This window comes from Cyprinus carpio, chromosome B7, assembly GCF_018340385.1.
Source record: "Cyprinus carpio isolate SPL01 chromosome B7, ASM1834038v1, whole genome shotgun sequence".
In the NCBI taxonomy this organism is placed as follows: domain Eukaryota; kingdom Metazoa; phylum Chordata; class Actinopteri; order Cypriniformes; family Cyprinidae; genus Cyprinus; species Cyprinus carpio.
Window position 1 is genome coordinate 45,209,019 of NC_056603.1, and position 23,395 is coordinate 45,232,413.

Below are 23,395 nucleotides of genomic sequence, written 5' to 3' on the forward strand. Positions count from 1 at the left end.
TTTACACACACCAGCGTGAACACAAACACACACACACCATGAACACGTATGATGCTTTTGTGGGCTTTCCCATCAATGCCAAACAAGTCTATGACAAGTGGAACTAATCCAGCCAATCACAGTGCAGATAAACACTCATATCATTCATCTTTATGAGCAGAAACGAAAGGCAAAACATTTATCAACTCAACTAACACAGTAATTCCATACTGTGATTTGGCAGTATGCTCCTGTAGAATTACTGATTTAGCTGTTAATGCCATCAGATTACTGTAATCTAGCTGTATTTTGCTGTAGAATTACAGTGTGTGAACTGAAATATTAATGCAAATCAATAGCCAGTAAATCCTTTTAATTAACTATACAATTTATTGTTAATTAAAAACTTTTAATTTAAAATTAATTTTTAATTTAGTATAAAATACTGCAATTTTGATATGTGTCACAGCAAAGGGTCTGAATACTTAGGACAATGTGATATTTCAGTTTTTCTTTTTTAATAAATGTGCAAAGATGTCAACAATTCTGTGTTTTTCTGTCAATATGGGGTGCTGTGTGTACATTAATGAGGAACAAAAAAAAAAGAACTTAAATGATTTTAGCAAATGGCTGCAATATAACAAAGAGTGAAACATTTAAGGGGGTCTGAATACTTTCCGTACCCACTGTAAATACAAAACAATTAATTTTAAACATTTATTTTGCAGTTTAATAAATCCTGTCTAAACTTTCCAGCAAAGAGTTTAAGATGATCATGCTTCTCTCTATTGAATCAGGACACACTATAGAACATATTCAGGGGATCATACTACATGACCACATCTAGCTTACTTATCACAAAGCCAGAGTTTGGTTTGTCCATTCTGGTGTTGGAACATTGCTTACACACTAGATTGACATCCATTCAAAGTCAATGAGTTTCCTGATCAGTGTACAGACTTGCAGGTTGATATGTCCTCTCTGCCTCTCTGAGTTTGTGCCTGTCTCTGGATTGATGCCCATGAAGTACCTATAAAACAAAAGGCAGAGAGGAAATCTGTTGAAAAATGAAAAAGGTTTCAGTTCCCTGTTGCTGTTGCAGTAGAGACCAAAAAGGGTGACAGAACAAGGTGATATTAACCCTAACCATTTAAATAACAGCAGCTAAAAAAAAAACATTTCATCACAAAATCACAGTCAAGACCAGTCCTGCGACAAAGTAGAGGTGTGTGATTTATCCAGGCAGAGCATTTGCACACAGCAGTGTTCATCATTTTATATGTACTGTTTGTAGAGGAAGGAGGATGCTTCCTCTCTGGTCTCCAGCACAGACACAAATGTTGAGTCTGAAACACACCACTTGTTTGAGGGGAAGAAGCGGGGTCTTCATCGCTAGGCCGCTGTGGTCCTGCGCAGCTCGCAAAATCACAACATATCCAAACATTCCTTGTTTAACCCACCAATTAAAAAACAAGCCCTCAAGTACAATATTATGTAGAAATTACCTTTGATAAATTCCAGAGTGCAAGAATCATCTTCAGCATACTTCAAGAATGGAAGTCAGACCAGTGATGAAATCAGCTTGTCCCTGTCACGGTTGAGGAATTCATTGACGATCCCTTGCACTGTGTGTGTGTGTGTGTGTGTGTGTGTGTGTGTGTGTGTGTGTGTGTGTGTGTGTGGGCGTGGTCGCTGATGATCCTCTGGGAAATCAGCGACAGGTGTTGTGCATTACCACTGTCTATTTATACTCACCTCATGCGGCTTGTGTTTGTCGGATCGTTGTTGTATGGAGGTACCTGTTGTGTTCCTGTCTCTTCGGCCGCTCGTGTCCTGGTTTGTCTCCAGCTGGAGGCGCCGTTGCAGTGTTGTCTTCACTATTCACCAACACTGGATTCACCACTTCACGTCTGACCATTGGATTGAGTTGTCCATGCAAGCCTGCGCTGCCTAGTCATCATCATCATCGGAGATACCATCACATTCGGAAGTACCGGTGTACTGCATGTCTGAGAACTGTGTCTGCTTCCCTTTTGTCACCCTGAGACTGGTGCTATTCATCCCTAATAAAAGGATCTGTTTGACTTGCTATTGTCTCCTCTATCCTTACGTCACAGTCCCTCCAATATCAGCATCCACCCTCGACTTCATTGTGTCACCGGAAACAAAAACAGATATACTGTTACCTACTGTTCACAAGATTTATTTACTTATTTAAGAAATTAGAGTGAAATTAGGCATACTCTAACTGCTGAGTTTTAGATGACTACTTTTAAAAGAAAATAATTGCAATCCACCTTATTTTTCTGCGCAGACATAAACAGTTTTCTGTGAATGTGCGAGACTTCCGGTTCATTGTCCGCTGTAGGGAAATAACGAGAAGAATAACAAGTAAATGTAAAAACTTTTTGCACTACAAACCAGTGTGTTAAGGAAGATAATACGTTAAAATATGGTAAAACAACACCAATTTGCAAGTTTAAGCAGCAAAACATGCTGCTAACAGCTAAAAATAGCTCACACTATATAAAGCAGTGCTTGTACGTCATCCATTCAGAATCTTGACTGAAGCACATTGGCATTCTAAGATCCCTTTTGATTCGGTCACTCTACATTGCTATGGGGAACGTATAAAATCCCGCCGTGTCACAGCGATGGAACCTGGCTCGACTAAGTATGTCAAGTTTCACATACGGAACCGTAATGAGAGCGGCAATGATATTGACACTCAAGTGAAACACAGCTCAGGTGTACACATAGACAGTAAAAGAAATGGACACAGCGACCCCATTGGAACTCAATTGAGACAAGTGAAGCCCATTTTTAGCGATTTTTAGCACTTCCGTTTCTGACGCGCAGACTCAAACTAAGCTTGATGACGTCAGCAACCTGTCTGACAGATGTAAACCTTCTAGTAGCTGTGCGTGCAAACTGCCATCGTTAATCTTGCAGAGACGGCGAGCTTGAGCGGGGAGTTCTTTGGCGTGAGTGAGCAGGAGTAAGTATTCTGATTAATTATTTTGTATAGTATTTTAAAATGTACGCCAGTACGCCATATCTCTCTTGACGTCTCCCCGATTGCCTGCGAGCTTCTCCTACTGTCTGTACGGTAATTTCTCTACTGTGCGACAGAGAGTCGAGTGGTTATGACGCAATCGTTAGCCTATTTTTACAAAAACTGTTTCTACGGGGCCATCTTGACCTGACTGCGCTTTGGCCAAGGCTGTCTTGGTCTCACCGCAGGCTTATGTTGGCGCAGAACAGCAGCGGAAGATGCGGTTTTCCCGCATGCTGCACTGAGGATGAACGGGAACGAGCAGGAAGGTTTGCACTGGCGTGTTTTGGGGGGAAGTGGGTAATGTTTTTTGTTTGTTTGTGAGGTTAGATGAAGCGCTCCGTGAAGGTCTCTACCACTGCTCCGAAGAGACCTGAAGGATTCACGGGAGCGTCCGTTTTTTTTTTTTTTTTTTTTTTATTTATTAATTTTTTTCCTCAAGTCCTTTGAACACTTCAGGGTCCGGCCCATCCTCATCCAGAGACTTGAGCAGCTTGGCCTGATACACCTGAAGTATCGCCATCACGTGCAGTGCTTCAAGCTGCTTGGCCCGCCGTGGAGAAAGCCTTGCCGGCGAAGTTTTGCAGTGGCGTGGCAAGGTTTAGAGGGGAGAGGCACATTGTTCATTCTCCAGTTTGCCGTGGCTGAAGGACAGAGATGGGCGGCAACGGCTTCTTCCACAGGTGGGAGTTTTAACATAGCCCACTTGGTCAGTGCTGGGTTTTGTGCACTCGACTGGTGAGCAGCATGTCCTTTCGGCCGCGATCCGACTGGAGGTACCACTCATCCAGACGGCCTCTGGCCGGCTCCAAACCGAGCTCATCAACTGCCTTGGACAGGACGCTAAGTAGCTCAACATCACTATAACGGAGGTCCCCCGCGACGCTGCCGTGGGGCTCAGTGTAATCCAGCGGGCTGTTAGACCACTCAAAATGCCACCGAAATGGCAACATCCTCCTCTTCAGCGCCCTGCATGGACACCACATACTGAGTACTAATGGGGGAGAGGCGGGAGAACAGCAGTCTATTGAGCTCCCTGGAAGGGGACCTGCAGCAGGGGGATGAGGAGCGCGTGGGCACTGAGCCGGCGCAGGCTCGTCACCTGACCCTGACAGATGCCCGCATCAGAAGCTCGCGGCACTTTCCTCCTTGGCTCGGAGAGGCTGCAGAGGAAGAGCGCGGCAGGGCTTGTTGGGCGAGTTCATCGCCTTGGATGATGGGCACACGGAGCTTGAGAGTCCGGAGGCTCATATCTCTGCAGTGGGGGCAGTCCGACCCCCCAAGCGCCACTTTTGCAATGGCGCGACCCATCAGAGAGTCATCCTTGTTTACGATGCTCACCTGAACACAGCAGGGGAAGAGAAGGTGTGTCCGCTGCAGCATGTAGATCACGGTGAGTAGTCTCGTTGATAGGTTTTCTTACTTCTCGTAGAAGGTTGGCTGAAGAAAAGAGGAGTTCTGAATGGATGACGTACAAGCACTGCTTTATGTAGATTAGGGGGTCCCTCATATTTCGCGAGCTTGAACGCCATTGGCCAGTTTCACTGGCGTGATTCAATAAGGCTTCAGTAGTATTTGGAGAAAGGGTAAATCAATAGCAATGTAGAGTGACCAAATTGAAAGGGAACTGCCATTTGTGACTAGGCGTAATTGCAATGTAGATATCTGGATTTAACAATTTGACTAGTCAAAATAAGTTTATAGATATCTACAGTGCGCTAGGGATGGGCGTTTTCCGCAAATATCACATTCGAATATTTGAGCTCACAAAAAACTACTATTCGAATATTCGTTTATTTAAATTAAGTTTAATGAGACAGACGTTATTTTTCAGTAACATTTATTGTTTCCGTCATTTTTGAACAAGCTTATACACAATAAGCTTAAACATCTTACGCTACATCGTGTTTTGTAGCTGAAAACCTTTAAACAATGTGTGCAAACAAACAAAAAAGTACAGAGCAAAAGCAAAAAAAAATAAAAAAATAAAGCCGCCTGCAGCAATTAGGCTATTGTACAGAACGTAGCCTAGGCTACATTTAACTTTGAAACTTTTAAACTGTCAGCAAATCTTTTTTGGTTTCTTTCTTGTTAAGGAACACAAGCATGTCAACATGATCGGGGGAAAAGTCGGCTCCTTAGTCTGTTTAACAATAGGTTTAGGGGCCGTGTAAGTAATTTTCCAAATTCATACGGAATGTGCAACTCGTAAACTCCGCCGAGAATTTGGGCAACAGAAGCTGCGGAGAAAACGCGCTCTGACGGCACAGAAGTTGCCGGGACACACAAGTAACGGTGTGCTAAGCGACTAAGTTTTGTGAAGCGCTTCGTGTTTTCGTTCCACCACTGAATGGGATCCTCATCTGGTGGAATACATGGCTCCAGCAAGAACTGTTCCCACTCGTCTCAACTGGATTCTCTGTAATCATCGCCGAAGAACTGGCTCAGCCTTTTCCGACGAGCGGGCATTGCCGCATCCTCTTCATCCGCGCCACTCGCATCAAGGAAAATGCTCTGATAATGTTCAAAAAGGGTTTTTCTTACTTCTTCTCTCATGTTTTCATCGAGGAACCTGAGATCTTTGTGCCGAGGGTCTAGGGCGGACGCGAGAAGAGGAGTTTTCCCTGCATTCTCCAAGCTAGCGGGGTTTATTCGTTGCTTGAGAGATGAAGCAACATTGTTCTTGAATTCGGTCACTTTCTGTGATTCTCCATGGCATAATTTGAAGATGTAGACAAAAATTAATGAATGAATTAATAAGAACTGCGGTCTTCTTCAGTATATAATTTACTTTGTAAGTGATCTTTTAAATAAATCAGTCACTTATCAAATTAATGTAGCTACATGTTATTCGTTTTAATTTATTTGCTTATATAAAAAAAGAGAGAGAAAAAAAGAGAAAATAATTTAGGAAAAAGAAAAAAAAAACAGTTATCAAAATCAAAGGAATCTGAACAAATTATTAACTTATATTCATTCATTCGTTAGAACTAGACGAACCTGCATAGAAGGCTTTGCACAAGTGGATACACCATGGAGATAGACACGTAGTTTTCGCCACCCAGTGCTTCACTTGCCGTTTTGAGAGACTGGAGAACAGGTAACATCTCCTCAATTGTCTGCCAGTGATCATCGATTAACTCCATGGTGTTAGGAGCCGCCAGTTTTAGTTACATTCCTGTCAGAGAGCACGGGCGGTGATGGCCCAGCGCTGTTCATGTAAACATGCGAGCATATCAGCAGCCGAATTCCAGCGTGTTTTGCAGTATTGCACAAGTTTGTGCAAAGGCAGTTCTAACTGTCTTTGTTTTTGCTTGAGTGCATTTGAGGGCGATCGTGCTGTGATGGAAATGTCCTACAAAGTCTGCTACATGCACCAATTAGTCTATTCATGTTTGCAGCTTTAAATCCATCATTGATGGCCAATTGAAGTGTGTGCGCGAAACAAGGTACAGACTCCCAGTTCACGTCTCTGTTTGCGGCTATCATATTACTTGCGTTTATCGTGCTAGCACGCGACCACTTTGCCGTCCAGGCCCCATTGCTCTACAGATCTTCAAATAGTCTGCCAGGTTGGCAGCCGAGTGTCGCTCTTCCATTGCTCGGGTTTGCAGGACGTAACTGTTCACCTTAGTGTCAGCAATAAAATGGCACGTTATAGTGACATAGGACTCTGTGGTTAATGCTGTCCAACTGTCAGATGTAATGGCCATGAAGTCTACTGTCGCCAAAGTAGATTTGAGTTTGGAAACCGAACTCTCATGTTGAAGCTCTATTCTCGCTGTTAGGGTTCTCCGTGAAGGAATGTCATAATCTGGTTCAAGAAACTGCAAGACTTCCTTAAAACCTTCCCCCTCGACAAAAACTTAAAGGAAGCTATATCTCTTGAGATCATTTTTGCTATGAGCTGAGTAGTCTTCTCGGCTCGCTCGGGGGTACATCTCCGCCTACTTGAAGTCGCGAACGTGGTGATGGGCAGCTGTGTCTTCATTGATTTTAAACTGTTAATACAGAATTAATTTTAAAGTATGGAAATAAAAATGTAGCTGAAGCATGTGTAAAAGTGGTAGTCTATACAGAGAGGACTTAAATAGGCTTTTATCCTGTTTTATATCATAATGTTGAGACGTGTGTGCTGTGGATTAAAGGCTTTATTTACAAACGAACACTTATAAGCTTCATGTCAGCTGTTGCAACATTTGATATAATGTTAAAAGAATCAGTGTCTATTTACACTAAGTGCAAATAGCCCACCTTATTTATGCTATCCGCCCACCAACGTGTGATTAGCACAGTCAAGAGTGAAAAGTGACGCTAAATCAGCCTAAGTTTAAGTGTAGTAGCAGTTAAAGTGTGTGCTTTTTGATGCGACCGACTCGAGTTCACATCCGCCTTTTGACGAACATTTTTTCTCCCTTTTCAAATCTTATATCGTATCAGAAAGGCATTTAATGTCAATAAAAATGAAGGAAATAATTAAAACATTGAAAATAAATATTGTTTAGGGTTAGGGTAGGTGTAGGGAGGGCTTTATTGTCCTGATAAGGTGGCATCCATTTAAAAAGTTCAATATTCAATATGTTGTTATTGTGTACTGTTTTATAATGAACTACAATACTGAGGTGCAGATAATTACCACTGTTTGAAATAAGCAGTATAAATACCAGAAAATCTTGCTATTTTAACATAAGCTATTTGTTATAAGTGTAAATAGCGTATTGTTAAAAATACTATTTTTCACTTAGTGTAAATAGGATCCATTGCTATTTGCACTTAATGTTAATATCATATATTGCTAAGAAAACATGCTATTTACACTTAGTGCAAATATCCGCTGCCTTAAATAATACATTTGGCGCTCATCACTGAACACAGCAGAATATCATCATCATGGATCTCTTGCTATGGAAGCTTGTTTTCCGCCACTAAATAAAGAAATAATTAACTGATAAATAAATAAACAGCAACTTTTATCTCAATCATATCTCATCTCAATTTATAACTCGCATTGTTTATATCGCAATTCTGAGAGAAAAGTCAGAATGGATGGTAAGATAAAAAGCTGCAAATTACCTTTATTTTTCATTCCATGGTGGAAACAAAGCTGTCATAATGACACAAGTGAACCTGAATTCAATTCATGTAACGTAAACTACTTATAAATGTCATCAAGGTCAGTTAAACTTTCATTAAAATGTAATCTTTTTAAAATCAGCCTTCAACCTGATAAGGCATTGTTCTTGTCCGTCATGCACTTGTTTGTACTATTGTTGCTGTTTTTGTTTGTTTGTTTGTTTGTTTGTTTGTTTGTTTTTTGTATAATTCCATTGTTTTACATTACTCTGCATTTGGTCTGTTTTGCAACATGATTCAGTTAAAACACAGCGCTATACACAGATGCACGCTGGAGACCTTTACCACACAAGGCTGATCCAGATTTATTTAATAATTAATGAAGCATTCATCCAGTAGCTTTTCTCTCCGTAACAACAAAAGCAGACTTTTATTATGTTGTTAGCAGTTAGAGGAGTAGGCGGGGAGGAGCTGAGTAAATTTATTCTCATTCGACTAGGAGCAACTGCAATTCAGATATCTTAAACTCTAATTGTGACAAGTCAAAAATGAATTGGAGATATCTCTAATTACATTTGTGGATGTATGATGCATCAATTGAAGATATTTATAAAGTAATTACAGATATCTTAAATGGAGTTTTGACTAGTCATAAAGTGTTTAGAGATATCTCTAATCCGATTTCTTACTAGTGCAATTATAACTGCAGATATCTCTAATTGTCTAATAATTGTCATTGTGACTAGTCAAAATAATAATTATGACTATCCGAATTACAATTGTGACTATCCTAATTATATTTATGGATAGTCAAACCAATTTTAAAATGCTAAAACAGCTTGCTGCTCTCGAAATGCTATTGTGGATGTATTTGATACTTTGATGTCACCTAACACAGTCAGAGATATATTAATAAATATCCTGACACATCCGAGCTAATGGCAGTGAACGGGACCAAGGAGTATGAAGCTGAAGAAAGTATCTCCATCCACATTCATCCATCATGAACCTACTCCACACGGCTCCGCGGGGTTAATAAAGGCCTTCTTATTCGAAATGATGCGTTTGTGTAAAAAAAATCCATATTTAACAATCTATGAAGTAAAATATCTAGCTTCTGCATTCAACTTACAAAATAAGTGTAAAACTCTCGCAGTTCAAAAAGCTTACGCTACGTCCTACACCTTCCTTATTTAACTCATGGAAGAAGCCTAACTAACGTGATGCCAGTTCCGTTTTTTTTTTTTTTTCATAACTTGAATACGTAAGGCTGTCTGGCAGAAGCTACATATTTTACTTCATAACTTGTTTAAATATGGATTTTTTTTTTTTTACACAAATGCATCGCTTTGCTTCAGAAGGCCTTTATTAACCCCACAGGAGCCGTGTGGAGTACGTTTATGATGGATGGATGTGGATAGAAGCAGTTTCATCAGCTTCATACTCGTTGGTATCATTATAAAATTTGGATTCATGAGGATATTAATTAATATATCTCCAACTGTGTTTATTTTCATTTGAAAGTGAATTAATACTTTAAAGGTTATTCACATTGTGATGTGTCTGGTTGCCAAAACAGAAAGCAATGTCAAGCAATTTTAAACTTACCTAAGGAAAGACATTTAGTGAATATATAACTGATATGATATGAAACATTTTTATCAAGATCATTTTTGTCCACTTCAATCAGCCCTATGAAACACAAATGAGTGTAAACTCCATGAATGAAATGAGCACAGCACAACTGCAAATAAAATAACTGCACTGCTGTTTCAGTGTGCCTTTCATTAATCAGGTACTGTTTTACTTGTTTAAAGAAATGTTGTTATAATAATAATAATAATAATAATACAAATTCTTTGAGTTATTCAAAGCATATTTGTTAAATGAAAACTGTGAAAGGAACAGAATTACATTTTAAAACAGACTTCTCATTTTTTCACAAACATTTTTTTTATTTCTGGCCTTTTCCACCATTTTAAGATTTTTCTAAATACAGATTCAGACACAAATAATTCTGAGATTACTTCAGATAATGGCTCCATTGCACACCCTATTATTACTCTTACCTTAACGATTCTGCCAGTCATATTGTGCAAACTCCCGAATGAAAGATGAAACCTGTGGGTTTAAGGCTGGGGTTTCCCGCTCTTTCTGCTCACCTGGAACTCAGAACTGCATTTAGAATTTTCAGGATTTATCCTGACAAGAGACCTGTAAATACAAAAAATAAAAAGATTTGTGAGCACAATATGTCAAGCTCTAAACATTCATTTATACAAAAACCCATTGGTGTTACTAATGGAAATTAATTTGTAAAAAAAAAGTGTATGCATGAAGTGAAATTTGTTGGAGCCTAAACATCTGATTTTATTTTTTATTTTTTCAAGATGGAGTCTCATGAACCTCATACACATCCCTCCCGACTGGTGTTAAAGGGTTAGTTCACCCAAAAAAAAAATAAAATAATGTAGTTTATTACTCACCGTCATTTCGTTCTAGACCCGTAAAGACCTTCGTTCATCTTCAGAAACACAAATTAAGATATTTTCGATGAAATCCGATGGCTCAGTGAGGCCTCTATAGACAGCAACGTCACTGAACACTGAACTTGAATCTTTTGTTTCGAATCAGTGATTCGGAGCGCCACAGTCACGTGATTTCAGCGATTCAAATCACTGATTCAGAACAAAAGATTTGAAGGAGTTTTTTGAAATCACCCATCACTAAATATTGTTGAGAAGTCAATATTGTATTTTTTAGGCGCACAAAGTTTTCTCGTCGCTCTATAATATTGAGATTGAACCACTGAACTCACAAGAACTGTTTTAAATATGTTTTTAATACCTTTATGGATCTTGAGAAGTTCAATGACATTGCTGTCTATAGAGCCCTCACTGAGCCATCAGATTTAATCAAAAATATCTTAATATGTGTTCCGAAGATGATATTATAGAACGGGGTGGCGAGCAGAGTTCAGCTCCAAATGAAAGCTCGGCTGTCTGTAGCTCTCTAGTGACTCTTCAGAACTTGAGCTTGTTCAGGTGTGTTTGATTAGGGCTGAAGCTAAACTCTACAGGACCGACGTTCACTACCCTGTTATAGAACATCAACGCCGCGGGCAGTTCTTCTAAACATTAACGCTATTACTGACATTTTGGTTTGAATAAAAAATAAAGATTTTTCACTTACAAGATATTTATGGCAAAGTTTACAGACAGCGTCGCGAGGCGAAGGCGTTCAGAGAACTGAAAGAGTTCTTCACAAAATGGCAATTTGTGGTGGTTTTTCGCGGTCATTTCTTATTACTGTATTTAAATTTAAAGTAACATGTCGCAGACTACATTGAAAGAGTACTGTACACAGCTTATGCACTAGTAAAATGTTGAGTATAAACCTTGAATATCGAAATCGCGGTCAGTTATTCTAAACTAACATTAAATCTATAGAATTAGCTAGAATGTCTGTATGCACGAACATATTAATATTTATTACTCACCAGATGAAGCACGTTTCCAGGTCGCAGAGAAGACACGATGTTTCCGACATTACGGGAAAAACTCTTTCAAATGCGTTCTCTTGTACCCCCCACTGACAGAAATTACGAGTGTTAATGCATGGCACCCAGTCCTGAATTGTTTTTATGTAGGAATAGCAGTTTTAACTGTGAAATTCTGTGTGGTTTTTTTCACTGTCAGTTTGCACTGCTGTATTTTGATTTACAGACTGATAATTTCCCAGAATGCATTGAAAATCTACAGTAACATACTGTCAACCGTGTACACAGTACTCAACTGTTGAGAATACAATATAATACTGTGAAAACAACCAAATCTACAGTAAACACACTGTACACAGCTTATACAGCAAGAAAACTGTTGAGATCAACAGTATAATACCGTGTAAACAACATAAATAATTTACAGTGTAGTATATGTGCTATTTTCCAAAAACAAAAAAAAGGATCTCTGACTGTAGAAGCACTTGGTTAATTCCTTTTAAATACTGTATGAATAATAAAATAAAATGAATGTACTTCAAAATTCTACATCCCATTTACCCTTCTTAATCTTTAATATCAATATTCACTGATGTTAATGATGTATGCTGTTTTTGTAAAAGTGAGAAAGATCCCGACTCATTTATTTTTTGACTTTAAAGTCCGTTAACAGGTTTTGGATGGATTTGGCAGAGTTTATAGTTAATTTAATGAATATTGATTATTGATTTACTTTAAAAAAAAAAATAAAAAAAATAAAAAAAAGTTATGTTCTATTATGGAAACAAAAGCAATAAAGATCTAGAATTTATTTATTGTATTAGCAAAATTTCATATATGTACAAAATAAAATCTTAATTCATCTCCTGTTAAATTAGTTTGTTCTGATTTTGAATTATTTGATTATTTCTTAAATAAGAATGCTAAAATAATAGTAATAATAATAAAGTAACTGGTTCTTTATATGTTAGGGTTGGATGTGAGCGATGCTCAGAAGCCTCCGGGTGTTTGTGCTTCAAGCCGCCCAAAACTACAGCTGTATACAACACTGCACACGCGCTTCACTGATGCTCATTTCATTAAATCCACTCTCAAACTGTTTCTGAAACACACAGAGGATGATTTTAATCTGTTATAGACTTTTACACTTAATTAAGGCTTTAGATTTACACGCGGCTTTGTTCCGTGTCTGATGCTCGCCTCGAGTTTGATCTGCGCGGAGCAAAACAAACATTTCCTCGCCGCGTGTTTTAGTCTCCACAGAAAGACAAGAACCTCTGCTTGCTGTTCACTTTGTTTCTACTGCGTCAAACTGTTTTAACTCTCTAGTTTTGCTCTTAAATGTAGGAGAAGAAAACACAAGCGCGAGCGGCTCGCTGAGGCGCGCAGACACCGAGCTGGGCGGGTTGAGTCTATAAAGGTTCTCATGTGTGGTTTAAGAGCGCAGCGCTGCTCGAGCGACACTCATTGAACTCAGTGTTTGAAAGACTGTAACTCGGCTCAGAGAAATGGCAGAAACCGCTCCAGCTGTTGCCGCTCCGGATTATGGAGGGAACAGGAAGAGGTCCGGCTGCTGAGTCAAGAAAGCAGGTCCCGGCGTCGGTGAGCTGATCGTCAAAGCCGTGTCCGCGTCCAAGGAGAGGAGCGGCGTGTCCCTCGCCGCCCTGAAGAAAGCTCTCGCCGCCGGCGGCTACGACGTGGAGAAGAACAACTCCCGCGTCAAGCTCGCCATCAAGAGCCTGGTGACTAAAGGAGTCCTGCTGCAGGTCAAAGGAACAGGCGCCTCCGGCTCCTTCAAGATCAGCAAGAAGCAAGCCGAGACCAAGAAGAAACCGGCCAAGAAGGCGGCTCCTAAAGCCAAGAAGCCCGCTGCTGCCAAGAAGCCCAAGAGCGCAGCGGCAAAGAAGCCCGCCGCCAAGAAATCACCCAAGAAGGCCAAGAAACCCGCCGCCGCCGCCAAGAAGGCAACCAAGAGCCCCAAGAAGGTGGCGAAGAGCCCTAAGAAGGTGGCGAAGAGCCCTAAGAAGGCGAAGGGAAGAAGCCAAGCAGCGCCCAAGAAAGCAGCCAAGAGCCCCAAAAAGGCCAAGACTGCCAAACCCAAGACTGCAAAGCCTAAAGCTGCCAAGCCTAAGAAGGCAGCTCCCAAGAAGAAATAAACATCTTCTGTTTTCTTCCCCAACGGCTCTTTTCAGAGCCACCCACAAACTCTAAAGAAAGAGCAAAAGAAATTCCTTAAATTTGGTTCTTAGTGGAAGTTTATTATTATAAGACTGTATCTGAGTTATGTTTTACATGCTGAACGCATCTAGAAAAAAAAAGAAGTCACATTTACTAATATGATGCAAAATGCAGTTAGCATCTAACCAGAAGTGCAGTAAGTACAGAATATACAGTGTCTACAATATGTTACAAATGTACTGTAATGTAAAATACAATATGACATAATTTACAGATTTTTAAATACTATCAGCATGATATACAGATAGGTGTACTATGAACATACTATACAGATGGATTATGTATGTACAGTATAAGCAGAACTATGATCATATGAACATAATTTATGAGTGCAATGGACAGTAAATAAGTTCATAGAAAATATTCCAGTGTACAAATGAATCATTCAGTATTCTGGATGAACAGACAGTAGTGCAAGTACTAAATTAACTTTTTTGTTGAACAGCGTTAATGGAGCAGCAATCTATTTAATTAGGTTACAAACAATATTTACTGATGTTGTATATCAACTTATTCAACACCCCATCACAATATCTTTATTATTATTATTATTATTTTTTTTTCTGTAATGTGTTTAATTAAAATGCAGCACAATCCGCGCGCCAGCTGTGGAGGCGTGTCTTCGGCGGTGGCTGTTGGAGGGAAGTTCAGTGATTGGTTTAAAATCTTACCAGGCTCTAAACCAATGGGCGACTGGCACACTCGTTTAAAACCAGCATAGCGGAGTTCAGAAAGTTACTATTTCTCTTTCGTAAACGAAGACATAGTTTACAGTCGAAGATGAGTGGAAGAGGCAAAACCGGCGGCAAGGCGAGAGCGAAGGCCAAGACTCGCTCCTCCAGAGCAGGGCTGCAGTTCCCCGTCGGTCGTGTTCACAGACTTCTCCGCAAAGGGAACTACGCAGAGCGCGTCGGTGCCGGAGCTCCCGTCTATCTGGCGGCTGTGCTCGAGTATCTGACGGCTGAGATCCTGGAGTTGGCTGGAAAACGCCGCAAGAGACAACAAGAAGACCCGCATCATTCCCCGTCACCTGCAGCTGGCGGTGCGCAACGACGAGGAGCTCAACAAACTTCTGGGCCGAGTGACCATCGCTCAGGGCGGCGTGCCTGCCCAACATCCAGGCCGTGGCTGTGCTGCCCAAGAAGAGCGAGAAACCCGCCAAAGCCAAGTAAACCGAGTACCGCTCTGCTCCTCAAACACAAAGGCTCTTTTAAGAGCCACCTACTTGATCTGATGGAGAGCACTTTTCATTCAGTTTCTTTAATATTGACCAGTCATTCAAGCTTTAAAATAAAAAAAGATAAACCAAATAATTTTACTGACAATGTAACTACAAATACTATACACAGCTGAAGCTAATTTTACACAAATACTTAAATCCTTAAAAAAATAATAATAATAAAGCTCTTAAATGAAGTGTTAGTGTGACACCTGTGCAGAGTGTGTTTGATGTGGTGTAAAAGTTGGACTTCATCTCTCATTGAGATTGAAGTTGTCTGGTGTTTTGCTGTACAGATAAGTTTGTTGTTCTTAATGTATATGCATCTGCTTTGGGCTTCAATTCTGAAAACAAAACACCAGTCAACCAAACAAAATTATATGTACGCTAAATTACTTGTTTCTGACTAAATGTTTTATTAGTTATAAATGGGTCTCTTTATAAAATGTCTACAATGTTATCAATTAGTTGTAAAATTCATTAATTTAAATTCATTAAATAGTGTGAAAAATGATGAAGACTTGTTTTCATCCAAAGGGTTTGAACGATCCTCTTTAATGTGAATGATTCGGACATCAGGTACATTTTAACAGTCACTGCTCGTCTCTTAACGGCATAATTTAACACAATCTGTATTTGAAGCATAACATCCGTCCCAAAGGTCACTTACTCATTTTGATTGTGACTGCCACAGCATCAGTCTGTATCTTCTCGTGCACACATACAAGTCTATACTCTATGTATTGTGTCATATTTGTACCAGCCCTTCAAAAGTAACCAGGTGCCTGGGTGGACCCCCGCTTCTGTGAACCTTGTTCATCAAGCAAATATGTTGCTGAGAAAATTATAATTTGTGTTTGAATCAGGTAAAGATAAGCCTTATTATAGCATAATAGTACATGGTTTATACTGCTCCCTTTGGATTGAGTTTAAAGAGATCTCTTTAAACTCAATCCAAAAGGGCAGCAGTATTAAAACCATGTAATATATGCTATAATAAGGATTATCTTTACCTGATCCAAACACAAATATAATTTTCTCAGCAACATATTTGCTTTGAGAACAAGGGTCACAGCAAGCGGGGGTCCACCCAGGCACATGTTACTTTTGAGGTCTGGTACAAATATGAACAATACCTGAGTATAGACTTGTATGTGTGCACGAGAAGATACCAGACTGATGCTGTGGCAGTCACAATCAAAATGAGGGTAAAGTGACCTTTGGGACGGATGTTATGCTTCAAATACAGATTGTGTTAAATTATGCCGTTAAGAGACGAGCAGTGACTGTTAAAATGTACCTGATGTCCGAATCATTCACTGAAGAGGATCGTTCAAACACTTTGGATGAAAACAAGTCTTCATCATTTTTCACACTATTTAATGAATTTAAATTAATGAATTTTACAACTAATTGATAACATTGTAGACATTTTATAAAGAGACCCATTTATAAACTAATCAAAACATTTAGTCAGAAACAAGTCAATTTAGCGTTACATATAATTTTGTTTGGTTGACTGGTGTTTGTTTTCAGAATTGAAGCCCCAAAGCAGATGCATATACATTAAGAAACAACAAACTTATCTGTACAGCAAAACACCAGACAACTTCAATCTCAAGGGAGAGGATGAAGTCCAAATTTTACACCACATCACAAACCACACTCTGCACAGGTGTCACACTAACACTTCATTTAAGAAGCTTTTTATTAATTTTTTTTAAGGATTTAAGTATTTGTGTAAAATTAGCTTCAGCTGTGTATAGTATTTGTAGTTATTACATTGTCAGTAAAAATTATTTGTTTATGCTTTTTTTATTTTAAAGCTTGAATGACTGGTCAATATTAAAGAAACTGAATGAAAAGTGCTCTCCATCAGATCAAGTAGGTGGCTCTTAAAAGAGCCTTTGTGTTTGAGGAGCAGAGCGGACTCGGTTTACTTGGCTTTGGCGGGTTTCTCGCTCTTCTTGGGCAGCAGCACGGCCTGGATGTTGGGCAGCACGCCGCCCTGAGCGATGGTCACTCGGCCCAGAAATTTGTTGGAGTCCTCGTCGTTGGCGCACCGCCAGCTGCAGGTGACGGGGGGGAATGATGCGGGTCTTCTTGTTGTCTCTTGCGGCGTTTACAGCCAACTCCAGGATCTCAGCAGTCAGATTACTCGAGCACAGCCGCCAGATAGACGGGGAGCTCCGGCACCGACGCGCTCTGCGTAGTTCCCTTTGCGGAGAAGTCTGTGAACACGACCGACGGGGAAACGCAGCCCTGCTCTGGAGGAGCGAGTCTTGGCCTTCGCTCTCGCCTTGCCGCCGGTTTTGCCTCTTCCACTCATCTTCGACTGTAAACTATGTCTTCGTTTCCGAAAGTAGAAATAGTAACTTTCTGAACTCCGCTATGCTGGTTTTAAAACGAGTGTGCGCCAGTCGCCCATGGTTTAGAGCCTGGTAAGATTTTAAACCAATCACTGAACTTCCCTCCAAACAGCCACCGCCGAAAGACCAGCCGGCCTCCACAGCTGGCGCGCGGATTGTGCTGCATTTTAATTAAAACACATTACAGAAAAAAAAAATACTAATAATACATAATAAAGATATTGTGATGGGGTGTTGAATAAGTTGATATACAAACATCAGTAAATATTGTTTGTAACCTAAATTAAATAGATTGCTGCTCCATTAACGCTGTTCAACAAAAAAAGTTAATTTAGTACTTGCACTACTGTCTGTTCATCCAGAATACTGAATGATTCATTTGTTACACTGGAATATTTTCTATGCACTTATTTACTGTCCATTGCACTCATAAAATATGTTCATATGCTCATAGTTCTGCTTATAGTGTACATACATACATCCATCTGTATAGTATGTTCAGAGTACACCTATCTGTGATATCATGCTGATAGTATTTAAAAAAATCTGTAAAATTATGTCATATTGTATATTTACATTACAGTACATTTGTAACATATTGTAGACACTGTATATTCTGTACTTACTGCACATTCTGGTTAGATGCTAACTGCATTTTGCATCAATATTAGTAAATGTGACTTCTTTTTTCAGTTTCTAGATGCGTTTCAGCATGTAAAACATATAAACTCAGTACAGTCATTATAATAATAAACTTCCCACTAGAACCAAATTTAAGGAATTTCTTTTGCTCTTTCTTTAGAGTTTGTGGGTGGCTCTGAAAAGAGCCGTTGGGGAAGAAAAACAGAAGATGTTTATTCTCTTGGGAGCTGCCTTCTTAGGCTTGGCAGCTTTAGGCTTTGCAGTCTTGGGTTTGGCAGTCTTGGCCTTTTTGGGGCTCTTGGCTGCTTTCTTGGGCGCTGCTGGCTTCTTCGCCTTCTTAGGGCTCTTCGCCACCTTCTTAGGGCTCTTCGCCACCTTCTTGGGGCTCTTGGTTGCCTTCTTGGCGGCGGCGGCGGGTTTCTTGGCCTTCTGGGGTGATTTTCTTGGCGGCGGGCTTCTTTGCCGCTGCGCTCTTGGGCTTCTTGGCAGCAGCGGGATTCTTGGCTTTAGGAGCCGCTTCTTGGCCGGTTTCTTCTTGGTCTCGGCTTGCTTCTTGCTGATCTGAAGGAGCCGGAGGCGCTGTTCCTTGACCTGCAGCAGGACCTCTTTAGTCACCAGGCTCTTGATGGCGATCTTGACGCGGGAGTTGTTCTTCTCCACGTCGTAGCCGCTGGCAGCGATCGCTTTCTTCAGCGCGGCGAGGGACACGCCGCTCCTCTCCTTGGACGCGGACACCGCTTTGACGATCAGCTCGCCGACGCCTGGACCTGCTTTCTTGGCTTGGCGGCGGACTTCTTCTTGGGCGCTTTGGCCGGCGGAGCGGCAACAGCTGGAGCGGTTTCTGCCATTTCTCTGAGCCGAGTTACAGTCTTTCAAACACTGAGTTCAATGAGTGTCGCTCGAGCAGCGCTGCGCTCTTAAACCACACATGAGAACCTTATAGACTCAACCCGCCAGCTCGGTGTCTGCGCGCCTCAGCGAGCCGCTCGAGCTTGTGTTTTCTCTCCTACATTTAAGAGCAAAACTAGAGAGTTAAAACAGTTTGACGCAGTAGAAACAAAGTGAACAGCAAGCAGAGGTTCTTGTCTTTCTGTGGAGACTAAAACACGCGGCGAGGAAAATGTTTGTTTTGCTCCGCGCAGATCAAACTCGAGGCGAGCATCAGACACGGAACAAAGCCGCGTGTAAATCTAAAGCCTTAATTAAGTGTAAAAAGTCTATAAACAGATTAAAAATCATCCTCTGTGTGTTTCAGAAACAGTTTGAGAGTGGATTTAATGAAATGAGCATCAGTGAAGCGCGTGTGCAGTGTTGTGTACAGCTGTTGTTTTGGGCGGCTTGAAGCACAAACACCCCGGAGGCTTTTGAGCATCGCTCACATCCAACCCTAACATATAAAGAACCAGTTACTTTATTATTATTACTATTATTTTTAGCATTCTTATTTAAGAAATAATCAAATAATTCAAAATCAGAACAAACTAAATTTAACAGGAGATGAATTAAGATTTTATTTTGTAACATATATGAAATTTTGCTAATACAATAAATAAAAAATTCTAGATCTTTATTGCTTTTGTTTCCATAATAGAACATAACTTTTTTTTATTTTTTTTTTTTTTTTTTTTTTAAAGTAAATCAATAATCAATATTCATTAAATTAACTATAAACTCTGCCAAATCCATCCAAAACCCTGTTAACGGGACTTTAAAGTCAAAAAATAAATGAGTCGGGATCTTTCTCACTTTTACAAAAACAGCATACATCATCAACATCAGTGAATATTGATATTAAAGATTAAGAAGGGTAAATGGGATGTAGAATTTTGAAGTGCATTCATTTTATTTTATTATGAATACAGTATTTAAAAGGAATTAACCAAGTGCTTCTCCAGTCAGAGATCCTTTTTTTTTGTTTTTGGAAAATAGCACATATACTACACTGTAAATTATTTATGTTGTTTACACGGTATTATACTGTTGATCTCAACAGTTTCTTGCTGTATAAGCTGTGTACAGTGTGTTACTGTAGATTTGGTTGTTTTCACAGTATTATATTGTATTCTCAACAGCTCAGTACTGTGTACACGGTTGACAGTGTGTTACTGTAGATTTTCAATGCATCTGGGAAATTATCAGTCTGTAAATCAAAAAATACAGCAGTGCAAACTGACAGTGAAAAAAACCACACAGAATTTCACAGTTAAAACTGCTATTCCTACATAAAAACAATTCAGGACCTGGGTGCCATGCATTAACACTCTTAATTTCTGTCAGTGGGGGGTGCAAGAGAACGCATTTGAAAGAGTTTTTCCCGTAATGTCGGAAACATCGTGTCTTCTCTGCGACCTGGAAACGTGCTTCATCTGGTGAGTAATAAATATTAATATGTTCGTGCATACAGACATTCTAGCTTAATTCTATAGATTAGTGTTAGTTTAGAATAACTGACCGCGATTTCGATATTCAAGGTTTATACTCAACATTTTACTAGTGCATAAGCTGTGTACAGTACTCTTTTCAATGTAGTCTGCGACATGTTACTTTAAATTTAAATACAGTAATAAGAAATGACCGCGAAAAAACCACCACAAATTGCCATTTTGTGAAGAACTCTTTCAGTTCTCTGAACGCCTTCGCCTCGCGACGCTGTCTGTAAACTTTGCCATAAATATCTTGTAAGTGAAAAATCTTTATTTTTTATTCAAACCAAAATGTCAGTAATAGCGTTAATGTTTAGAAGAACTGCCCGCGGCGTTGATGTTCTATAACAGGGTAGTGAACGTCGGTCCTGTAGAGTTTAGCTTCAGCCCTAATCAAACACACCTGAACAAGCTCAAGTTCTGAAGGGTCACTAGAGAGCTACAGACAGACGAGCTTTCATTAGGAGCTGAACTCTGCTCGCCACCCCGTTCTATAATATCATCTTCGGAACACATATTAAGATATTTTTGATTAAATTGATGGCTCAGTGAGGGCTCTATAGACAGCAATGCCATTGAACTTCTCAAGATCCATTAAAGGTATTAAAAACATATTTAAAACAGTTCATGTGAGTTCAGTGGTTCAATCTCAATATTATAGAGCGACGAGAAAACTTTGTGCGCCTAAAAAATACAATATTGACTTCTCAACAATATTTAGTGATGGGTGATTTCAAAAAACTCCTTCAAATCTTTTTGTTCTGAATCAGTGATTTGAATCGCTGAAATCACGTTGACTGTGGCGCTCCGAATCACTGATTCGAAACAAAAGATTCAAGTTCAGTGTTCAGTGACGTTGCTGTCTATAGAGGCCTCACTGAGCCATCGGATTTCATCGAAAATATCTTAATTTGTGTTCTGAAGATGAACGAAGGTCTTACGGGTCTAGAACGAAATGACGGTGAGTAATAAACTACATTATTTTATTTTTTGGGTGAACTAACCCTTTAACACCAGTCGGGAGGGATGTTATGAGGTTCATGAGACTCCATCTTGAAAAAAATAAAAAATAAAATCAGATGTTTAGGCTCCAACAAATTTCACTTCATGCATACACTTTTTTTTTACAAATTAATTTCCATTAGTAACACCAATGGGCTTTTGTATAAATGAATGTTTAGAGCTTGACATATTGTGATCACAAATCTTTTTATTTTTTGTATTTACAGGTTTCTTGTCAGGATGAGTTCCAGGTGAGCAGAAAGAGCGGGAAACCACAGCCTTAAACCCACAGGTTTCATCTTTCTTTCGGGAGTTTGCACAATATGACTGGCAGAATCGTTAAGGTAAGAGTAATAATAGGGTGTGCAATGGAGCCATTATCTGTAGTAATCTCAGAATTATTGTGTCTGAATCTGTATTTAGAAAAATCTTAAAATGGTGGAAAAGGCCAGAAATAAAAAAAATGTTTGTGAAAAAATGAGAAGTCTGTTTTAAAATGTAATTCTGTTCCCTTCACAGTTTTCATTTAACAAATATGCTTTGAATAACTCACAGAATTTGTATTATTATTATTATTATTATTATAACAACATTTCTTTAAACAAGTAAAACAGTACCTGATTAATGAAAGGCACACTGAAACAGCAGTGCAGTTATTCTATTTGCAGTTGTGCTGTGCTCATTTCATTCATGGAGTTTACACTCATTTGTGTTTCATAGGGCTGATTGAAGTGGACAAAAATGATCTTGATAAAATGTTTCATATCATATCAGTTTATATATTCACTAAATGTCTTTCCTGAGGTAAGTTTAAAATTGCTTGACATTATTGCTTTCTGTTTTGGCAACCAGACACATCACAATGTGAATAACCTTTAAAGTATTAATTCACTTTCAAATGAAAATAAACACAGTTGGAGATGTATTAATTAATATCCTCATGAATCCAAATTTTATAATGATACTTATGAGTATGAAGCTGATGAAACTGCTTCTATCCACATCCATCCATCATAAACGTACTCCACACGGCTCCTGTGGGGTTAATAAAGGCCTTCTGAAGCAAAGTGATGCATTTGTGTAAAAAAAAATCCATATTTAAACAAGTTATGAAGTAAAATATGTTGCTTCTGCCAGACAGCCTTACGTATTCAAGTTATGAAAAAAAAAAAAACGGAACTGGCATCACGTTAGTTAGGCTTCTTCCATGAGTTAAATAAGGAAGGTGTAGGACGTAGCGTAAGCTTTTTGAACTGCGAGAGTTTTACACTTATTTTGTAAGTTGAATGCAGAAGCTAGATATTTTACTTCATAGATTGTTAAATATGGATTTTTTTTACACAAACGCATCATTTCGAATAAGAAGGCCTTTATTAACCCCGCGGAGCCGTGTGGAGTAGGTTCATGATGGATGAATGTGGATGGAGATACTTTCTTCAGCTTCATACTCCTTGGTCCCGTTCACATTATAAAGCTCGGATGCGTCAGGATATTTATTAATATATCTCTGACTGTGTTAGGTGACATCAAAGTATCAAAGACATCCACAATAGCGTTTCGAGAGCAGCAAGCTGTTTTAGCATTTTAAAATTGGTTTGACTATCCATAAATATAATTAGGATAGTCACAATTGTAATTCGGATAGTCATAATTATAATTTGACTAGTCACAATGACAATTATTAGACAATTAGAGATATCTGCAGTTATAATTGCACTAGTAAGAAATCGGATTAGAGATATCTCTAAACACTTTATGACTAGTCAATACTCCATTTAAGATATCTGTAATTACTTTATAAATATCTTCAATTGATGCATCATACATCCACAAATGTAATTAGAGATATCTCCAATTCATTTTTGACTTGTCACAATTATAGTTTAAGATATCTGA

At 39.3% G+C, this 23,395-nt stretch overlaps 4 pseudogenes; 2 read left to right on the forward strand and 2 right to left on the reverse strand.

Moving 5' to 3' along the window:
• The first annotated feature begins 13,090 nt into the window (after positions 1-13,090).
• LOC122138066 lies at positions 13,091-13,777 on the forward strand (annotated as a pseudogene).
• A 798-nt stretch (positions 13,778-14,575) lies between these two features.
• LOC122138059 lies at positions 14,576-15,031 on the forward strand (annotated as a pseudogene).
• Positions 15,032-16,881: 1,850 nt separating this feature from the next.
• Positions 16,882-17,417, reverse strand: LOC122138060 (annotated as a pseudogene).
• Positions 17,418-18,230: 813 nt separating this feature from the next.
• On the reverse strand, positions 18,231-19,068 carry LOC122137841 (annotated as a pseudogene).
• Between the last annotated feature and the right edge of the window lie 4,327 nt (positions 19,069-23,395).